The 9,908-nt window shown below is 39.8% G+C and overlaps 1 protein-coding gene; it reads right to left on the bottom strand.

Moving 5' to 3' along the window:
- LOC142850431 (cytochrome P450 2C27) overlaps nucleotides 1–9,908 on the bottom strand; it is a 220,325-nt gene that overhangs the window by 113,444 nt on the left and 96,973 nt on the right.

The raw sequence follows: 9,908 nt of genomic DNA, 5'->3' as shown, positions 1-9,908 counted from the left end.
CCCATCCTCCCCTTCTCACTTTTCTCTCCCCATCTCCCCTTACCCCCATCCCACCCCACCGCCAAGATCCCAATGTTCTCCTCCCTAGACCAGGATGGAGGGGGGAGGACTTTGGACTTTCCACAGGGCAGGGAACCCTGACTGCTCTTCAGACTGGAGAGGGAGGGGGAGAGGAGTGGGGGGAGAGGGAGAGGAGTGGGGGGAGAGGAGTGGGAGGCTGGGAGGAAGCGGAAATTTTTTTTTCAATAAAAAAAATAAAAAATAAATATAAATAAATAAAAATAATAATAAAATAAAAAGTCCAAATTTAAAAAAAAGAAATAATTAACTGCAACTGAGAGAAAGACCCACAGCAAACATGATCAAAACAGTTGATAACAGCATAACCCAAAACTGAAAATTTAGAGACTTGGGTCTCTTCTTCTCCTAGAGCAGAAAACCTAATCCAGACCTAAACCAACTGCAGCATCTGGTGTATGTGCTAATCATATCAAAGCCATCAGCTTCTCACTGAATGTCGCTTAGTTACCTTGTAGCCTCTATGCATGCTGGGGGAAAAGAATCTGCTTGCTGATTTAAAATACAATCCATGCCCTGTTCATAATTGTACTGAAAATAAACATTTTAGCCCTTTACTAACCAATTAAAAATGTAGTATAGCATATATATTATAACCTTCTCCTCCAGAATTACCTGATGATTTAATTCCTTTCTTAACTAACTTTCTCCATTAAAGAGTTCACCAGACTTGTATGAACTGTGAGTTGTGTGGAAATCTTTACCTGATTTTGTATGGGACAAAAGAATTCCAGCTTTGGAACATGCTAGGGCTGAGGAATTACTGGTTTTAAGCATATATATGACCGGGAATGTTTTTAATGGATAGAACTAAGAACAATGTAGAACAAGAGAGAACAGAAAGAATAAGGATTGACAAAAGAATAAAGAAACATGGACAGATGACTCCCGTTGTGAGTAGACTTCTTTACCCTCAGATTTTCAGTCCTTCTTTAGCTTAACCTGGCATCTTTAACTGAACCCCATTAGAAAGCATCCATATAAGTGCAAGGATTTTTTTTAATGTACATGATCTGATGTGGGAGTGTCATATATCAATCTGTTGATTTCATTGGTTAAGTAATAAACAAACTGCTTGGCCTCATAGCTTAGAACATAGTGGGTGGAGTAAACAGAGCAGAATGCTGGGAGGAAGAGGAAGTGAGGTAAGACACCTCAGACAGAGACGCCATGCTCCCCTCACCCAGGCAGACACGATAGCTCTGCTCTCTGAGGCACACATGATGAAGCTCCGACCCAGGATGGATGTAGGCTAGAATCTTCCCAGTAAGCACACCTCGTGGTGCTACATAGATTATTAGAAATGGGTTAAGAGGCTGAAACTAATGGGCCAGGCAGTTTTAAAAGAATACAGTTTGTGTGTTGTTATTTCGGGGCATAAGCTAGCCAGGCGACCAGGGTGCCAGGGATGCAGCCATGCTGCTCCTATTACTACAATGATCCACTAAATCCAATTAATGCTGTCCATATGTTCATGGTTTTGAGGCCTTCCTCTAGAACTTGGGAATCCAACCAATGGCTGCATCCTCAGGAAGACGAGATTCTCAGCCTTGGTCCAAGCAGCTTCATTTTGCAGGCAGCATCAGTCAATGTAGAAAAGAGTACTTAGCCTTAAATAAAACATCGATGTCAATGCCTTCCCCAAGGCTGAAGGAGCATCATGGAAGTTTGAATGTAAGTTCTAGAGAATGAAGAGGAGGAGTGTGGATGGTAGTCTTCTGGACAAGGTATGGCTAGCACACTAATGAACTCAGCATAAGACCTGCAAAATTCCACCATAGGTAGAGTAGATGGTTTCCAGGACTTACCCTTCACTGAGCTCTAAACTTTTAAAGAATATCAGCTTCTTACTCTGAATTATAGTCTGTGAGTAAGATGTAGATTCTGAGGAAACAGCTGGGCTGGCACTGGAGTTGACGGAGTTGACATAATCTGTAGCTGATTTGAAATCTTTTTGGAAAAGATTATCTAGAGACAGAAGTAAAATTAAGCAGTTCAGAAAAGATTTATTTCTTTTAGAGGTATACTTGAAACTTTTAGTTTATAGTCCTGGGAGTCAGAAAGAGGAGTCCCAAGATGAGGGAAAGGTTAGGCTTATGTTCCCGTAGTTGGGAAAAAGAGTCCCAAGACTGGGGAATTGGGAAGAGATCCCACTCTTAGGAACAATCAAAGGCAGGAAAACTTAGGCTATTGCTTGACAGGAGTTCTTATCTGGAGTCTGTGGAGAGTTCTTGAGAAGAACCAAGTAAAATTAGACTGGCTATATAAGGCTAATTGGTGAATAATTGTTGTTTCTATAAGCAGGGTCTGGTTGTGTTGGGAGAAAATAATTTGACAGACTTTTGTTATATCAAAATAATCTTTCTTGAGGCATTCACATAGGTTCTGAAACTGAAATATTCTAGTAACATGGATTTTTTGTGATGTCCTTAGAAAATGATGAGAAGGATGATCTGTAATAGGTTTTGGAGGTTGGTGTGGAAAGGTTGAGAGAATTTGACTTTAGATCTCAAAGGAGGACTTGAATTGACAAGTGGACACTCAGTTGTAAGGGTGGGGAATGGCAACTAGGGTATCAGCAGTAAAGGGGACTGTGGCTAATAGAGAGTTCTAAAGAGAGGACAAAGAAAGTAGTAGGAGTCATTGAAAGAGATATCAATAAGGTTTAGGAGAGAGTTTGTGGATGATCTTGACACAAGTGAGGGCTTGGATACGAGAGTATGTGTATGTTGGAGAGGAGATGGTTTGGAAGTAGCTGTGTCTTGTAATTGAGAATATAGGATTTAGGGGAATGAATTGGCGGTGGATGTTTGGCAATCATTTGGGCAGAAAAAAAAGGATGACATTTGTGGGGGTGGAAGTTTGTGAGGAAAGAAGCAGCAGAAGGTGAAGATGAATATGCAGAGTGGGGGTTAGAAGACTGTCCTGTGCTGATAAAAGCTTAGATATGTTGCTATCTGGGTTACATAGTAGGCTTGCCTGGACAGAAGTGGAATGATAAAAGTAGATTGAGTCATGAAAGTAGGGTGAAAGGATGGATTAAGAGGCTGTCACATCAGCACAATTATTGTCTTTACTGATAATGGAGGAGACAGACTGGTGTGACCATCTGACAGAAAGGAGCTATCATCAGTATAAAAAAGGTAGGTAGAAGTAGTTAGAGGACCCTCTTGGGTATGAGAGGGATGGGGTAGGAGGTTTTTGAGAGTTTTGGATGGAACAACAATGAATAAATGAAAGGCATAAAAACAGAGAAGTCGACCAATGGAATCGTATAGAAGACCCAGATTTTAACCCACAAACCTATGAACACCTCATTTTCGATAAAGGGGCTAAAAGTATACAATGGAAGAAAGAAAGCATCTTCAACAAATGGTGCTGGCACAACTGGATGTCAACCTGTAGAAGAATGAAAATAGACCCATATCTATCACCGTGCACAAAACTCAAGTCCAAATGGATCAAAGACCTCAATATCAGTCTGAACACACTGAACCTAATAGAAGAGAAAGTGGGAAGTACCCTACAACATATGGGCACAGGAGATCGCTTCCTATGTATAACCCCAGCAGCACAGACATTAAGGGAAACATTGAATAAATGGGACCTATTGAAACTGAGAAGCTTCTGTAAAGCAAAGGACACTGTCACTAAGACAAAAAGGCAACCCACTGACTGGGAGAAGAGCTTCACCAACCCCGCAACTGACAAAGGTCTGATCTCCAAAATATATAGAGAACTCAAGAAACTAGACTTAAAAAGGCTAATTAACCCAATTAAAAAATGGGGCACTGAACTGAACAGAGAATTCTCAACAGAAGTTCAAATGGACAAAAGACACTTAAGGTCATGCTCAACCTCCTTAGTGATCAGGAAAATGCAAATCAAAACAACTTTGAGTACCATATTACACCTGTCAGAATGGCTAAAATCAAAAACACCAATGATAGCCTTTGTTGGAGAGGATGTGGAGTAAGGGGAACACTCATCCATTGCTGGTGGGAATGCAAATTTGTGTAACCACTTTGGAAATCAGTGTGGCAGTTTCTTAGGAAATTCGAGATCAACCTACCCCAGGATCCAGCAATACCATTCTTGGGAATATACCTAAGAGATGCTCTATTATACTACAAAAGTATTTGTTCAAAAAATTAATTTCTAATATGCTGATGCTCACTTTAAACCTAATGCCCACGACTGCTTCAGAATAACCCATGATTTCTCTTCCTAGAGGTTCTAAACCAGGACCTACAGCATTAGCTAAAATATTCTGTATTTTCACGCAATGTTAAAATGGGTTCATCACACAGTCTGCTTTGCTGTCTACAAGCATTACAAAAAAAACTCTCTAGAAGGTGTATTATTTTCCAGAATCAAGTTCTGGTATCATGCCACATTCTTATCTTCAGAAAATGGATTGTTTTCAGACCTAAAAAAATTCTAATAGCAACTATTGGACCCTGGATGGCTACTTATTCCTATCATTTTTTGTTTCCCTTAACTTTCCTGGACACTAAAAAGAGGTTACATTTTTCACAGAAGTTCTATTTGCTTTCCAGCTCTATATACAATGCATAGCTAAGATACATGAAGAAAATCTCTTTCTATTTACTTCCTTTGTTTTACCTTCAGCCAGCAGCCTAAACTTTTAAGGCAGGATAAAACATTTATAGTTTTTGCCACGCTGTGATTTTTATTCTAGGAAACAAACGCTAATGTTTATCTGACCAGATGACATTACCTCATTCTATGATTCTGACAATGATGTGATGAAAATGCAGCTGGGACATTAAGCGTAGGTGACAGATTTACAATTGTGTATCACATAGAACATGCACAGTCATATATTTCACTTAAACAATGGTCCATTTACTTCCCTTTGAATGCTACTCAGAAAACAAAACATGTACTTACATTCTTCAGTGGTTTGCTGATGTTCTTACGATCAACCTGAAGAATATTTCCGATTATTAGGAGAGGAGTGGGGCCAGGAGGAAGCTGTCTTCTCTGAGAGCTCTGCCCTCATAGTGAAAGGAGAAACAGACATGAAAGAACATGTTGTAAGGAGGCAGCATGTTTGTTTCCAGGTCACCTGGCAGCTCAGACACAAAATAATCACACAGAAATGATATTATTTAAAACACTACTTGGTCCATTAGCTCTAGCTCCTTATTGGCTAACTCTTATATCCTAATTTAACACATTTCTAGTAATCTATGTATTGTCACATGGCTGTGGCCTACCAGCTAAAGTTCTGACTGATTCCAACAGGGCTACATGGCTTCTCACTGGTTCTGCCTTTCTTTCTCTCAAAATTCAGTTTAGTTTTCCCCACCTAGCTTTGTTATACCCTATCAGGCCAAGTCAGTTTTCTTTATTCATTAATGGTAATCACAGCACACAGGGAGAAATACCACATTACCTCCCCTTTTTTGTTTAAATAAAAAGGAAAGCTTTAACTTTAGCATAGTAAAATTGCATATAACAAAACAGTTATCAAGCAAGAATTACAGTTACAATATTTATATCTATTTTATCTTTTATCACAACCGAGAAAACTACTCTTCAACTCCATCAAAGACTCCAGAAGAATATAATGTTTCCTAATTAAACAGTAACTGCATTGTAAGAAACTTCCAAATCTCTAGAAATGACAGGAAGATCTTACCACCTGGACTGTCTCCCAAAGTTCTTCTGTTCCATTGGGACATCCAGTTTTTCTCTGGAAGTAGATTGGTGCTGCCAGGACCAGATGTGTCTCATCATAAAATGTCCTAAGTTTTAAATGTGAGATTATGAATGTCTCTGCAAAATTTGAATAATTCCTATCTAACTAAAATATATTTCTATTTATCTAGAAAACCTAGCTAACATGACTATAAGCTTGACTATTATAGATAAGTATCTATTAACCTAAATTTTAACTATACATTACATTTTTAAATGAGCTACACAAACACAATACCTTAATCAGGAGCAGAAATATATATATATATATATATATATATATATATATATGATAACAAAATTGACCTTAAATTTATTATCAATTGTATCAATAAACCAAAATCCATACCCAAGCAAATCTCCATAGCATATCCCCCTTTAAATGTAAACAAACATTTATAAACAATATTTGGGAATATGGGAGTAGTTCTCGCTAAACTTTTTCCTGCTGTTTATTGGGTGAAGTAATTTTTTGAGGGATATTCACAGCAACCTTTCAGAGGGTCTTGGTCCATCAAACCATATTAGTCTATAAGCAATCCACAGGTTCTCATCTTCTGTGGAAACAAAAGAAGAACCTCTTTTCCAAAGCAACATATCCTTAGACCCAAATTTTGATATCAAGATACCTTTAAAATATATATGCTCGTTCAGCTTAGGAGCCCATACAATGAAATGTCTCTCTGCACTTAGTTCCTTCACAGTCAAAAAAATGAAAGAAAACTCAATAATATACATAATCCAGATTCTCTGTGTACAGACCATCTTTACATGGCTTATTTTTATTACTCTATTACTTTTTTACTCCTTTAATATATGACTGTCTGTACACTGTCTCTTTAAAGACTTGGTTTTATATTTTTTATAAACCATTTACTTCTTTTTATAACTCTCTATACTCTTTTTTTCTCTCTCCCAAGTCTACATACATGTTTTAAACACACTGTGTCTCATTTAGAGGTCTTTTTCATCTGAATTTGTCTTTATTGCATATCTGTAATCATTTTATGACCAGAAGTGCTTCTTAAAATGCTAAACCCTTATGAACTTAAGTGACACCATTGCTAAGGAAAATATGGCACTGCCTGCTTGCCCTGCCTAGTTCAGCATAATAGAGCTGTTTGCTGCCTCTGAGAGACATGCTCACGGCCCCATTTTTCAGCACACGGCCAGTCTATATCGCTATTAAGCAAGTTGTAGCACTCTATTCAGAAACCCCATTTAAATGTTCCATAGCCTGACCTCCCAAGAAAGAGTTTTGAGTTCCCGATGGCAGCACGCCAAAACTGCTGAATCAGGAAAACATCTATTAAAGGAGCCACGGCATGCTGCCAGCAAGCAAAGCCCATTCAGGAAAATAAATGTGGCTAAAGTTTGTTTCTTAGTGTCTAGAAATCCTTTCTAAGGTTTTAAGTGGATTTAGCTACCACGCACGCCAATTTGTAGTAAGAAGCTGCTTATTGGATCCCAACAAGCCCCAGAAGCACACCTAGAGTAATCACTGCCTTCTCTGCTTACTGACAACACAAAGCTTATATAATAAATCCTACTATTCCACCCTTGAGTCTCTGATACAAAACAGACCAACCAAGGACAAGACTTAATCTCTCCTCCAAGTGGACTGTGTTCCAACATAGTGATTAAACTAAAATATTGACTCCATTGTTGTCATTTATACTGAATAAGCTACTCTAGATTATGGCTTAATTGTCATGGGTTGGGTTCCAAGAATTTGGGTGAAAAGCTTTTCCTATATGTAACTGCATTTTTACTAGAAAATAAAAAATGAAGCTATTTCATAATAAAAAAGTTGGAAAGTTATACAAAATTATGGATTCTGAGGTTAATGACCCCTTGAGAGCTTATAATATTACAAAAAATTAATATTTATATGACCTGCAAATAAATAGAAATGTTATACTAAATAAAACAGTGAATCTTCTTACTCAATACTACAATAAAATAAGTTTTAAAAAGGAGGACCAAGAGGTGAGTGAACACCCACCAAGCAGGACACCCCATCTTCTAGGCCCTCCATACAGGGACAAAATCCCCAGGGCCCTCCCCCACCTGCCTCAACTTCTCTAGCCAAGCAGCAGGCAAGTTTCCTGCAAGTAAGTTGATCCAACACTCCCAACCCATCAATTGGACCTTGTAAGCTACAAGCACTACTCTGCCCCCACATCCTCCCACTCCCCATCCCCTGCAACCTTAGAGGAACTGTGAAATACAGGCTGAATGCTCACAGAGAAGAACAAGAGGTGAGTGACCACCCACCTGGCAGGACACCACACTCTAGGCCCTCTATACCAGGGCAAAACTTCCGGCCCTTCTCCCATCTGCCTCAGCTTCTCTTGCCAGCCAGCAGGCAAGCTTCCTACAGGTAGGCTGAACCAAAACTCCCATCCCATTGACTGGACCCTGTAAACTAAAAGTCCCACTCTGCCCCCAAGTCCTCCTATCCCCTGCAACCTCAGGAGCTCTGAAACACAGGCTTCAAATTCAGAGAGGACCAAGAGGTGAGTGACCACCCACCCAGCGGGACACACTACTTTCTAGGGCCTCCTTACCAGTGGAAAGCCACTGGCCCCTTACCCCATCTGCATCAGCTTCTCCAGCCAACAAACAGGCAATCTTCCTGCAGGTAGGCTGATACAACACCCCCATATCATCGATTGGACCTTGTAAGCTACAAGCCCTACTCTGTCTCCAAACCTTCCTACCTCCGCAATCTCAGAGGAACTCTGAAACATGGGCTTCAAATTTACAGAAAGAACCAAGAAATGAGTGACCACCCACCCAAGGTACATTCCACTCTGTAGGCCCTCCATACTGGGGTAAAATCCTGGGCCCATCCCCTACCTGTGTCAGCTTCTCTAGCCAATCAGCAGGCAAACTTCCTACAAGTAGGCTGTTTCAACATCCCCACCCCATCAATTGGAGCCGGCAAGGTACATGTCTCACTCTGACCCCAAACGTTTCCATCCCTCTTCTACCTCAGAGGAGCTCTGAAGCACAAGATCCAACTACAGATAGAGGACCAAGAAAGCAGATCAGGAGAGGAACCCTGAAGCATAGGTTGCAACTACAGAGAGAGGACCAAGTGAAGAACCCTGAATCATATGCTATGACTACACTGAGTAGACCAAGAGAGTGAACCCAGAGAGCAGACGAACAGAGAATTCAGTGATTCCCTGAGACAGAGACAGTGACAGTACAGAGCAGAGCAAGAGCAGTTCCCAAAGATACAAACATCCACTGCACGGATTGGACCAATGGGCAAAGACACTGCCGGCACCAATTGGAGGAAGAGATGGGTAGGCGCCAATGCAAGAATTCATTCAACAACCTAAAAAGCAACACGGCAATTCCAGACCCCAATAGCAGTTATATATCAGGAAGACTTGATCATCCCAACCCAGAAGAAGAGGAAACGATTTTAAGCATAACTTTATGAAAATAGTGGAAACCTTTAAAGAGGAAATGAAAATTTCACATAAAGAAATAAGAAAAGACCAACAAGAAAATTGGAAGTGATCAATAAATTTCTCAAAGAAAAACAAGAAAACCAAGAAAAAAAATCAAACAGGTAAAGCACACAGTTCAAGACCTGGAGACTGAAATAGAGGCAATAAAGAAAACACAAACTGAAGGAATTCTGGATATGGAAAATCTCGGTAAATGAGCAGGAGCAGCAGAGGTAAGCATAACCAACAAAATACAAGAAATAGAAGAGAGAATCTAAGTTGTTGAAGGTACTATAGAGAAAATAGATTCATCGGCCAAAGAAAACATTAATCCAACAAATTCTTTGCACAAAACATCTAGGAAATCTGGGAAACCATGAAAAGACCAAACATAAGAATAATAGGGGTAGAAGAAGAAGAAGGTATTCTTCCAGGGAGAATGAGATCCAAAAAACCAGAACAAGCAGTAGAGATAAATCCTGGTCTCACTGCCAGTGGCTCCATTGTCTACCCCAGCCATATACCTGTCACCCACATTCAGAGGCCCTAGTTTGGTCCTATGATAATGATGTAGAAAGTAAATTGACGAGACTTTCCAAGAACTGTGATCTTGTTTGGGAGAAAAGGATAATACAT

The sequence above is a fragment of the Microtus pennsylvanicus genome, chromosome 5 (genome assembly GCF_037038515.1).
Source record: "Microtus pennsylvanicus isolate mMicPen1 chromosome 5, mMicPen1.hap1, whole genome shotgun sequence".
Lineage (NCBI taxonomy): Eukaryota > Metazoa > Chordata > Mammalia > Rodentia > Cricetidae > Microtus > Microtus pennsylvanicus.
This window is presented reverse-complemented; position numbering and strand designations above follow the sequence as displayed.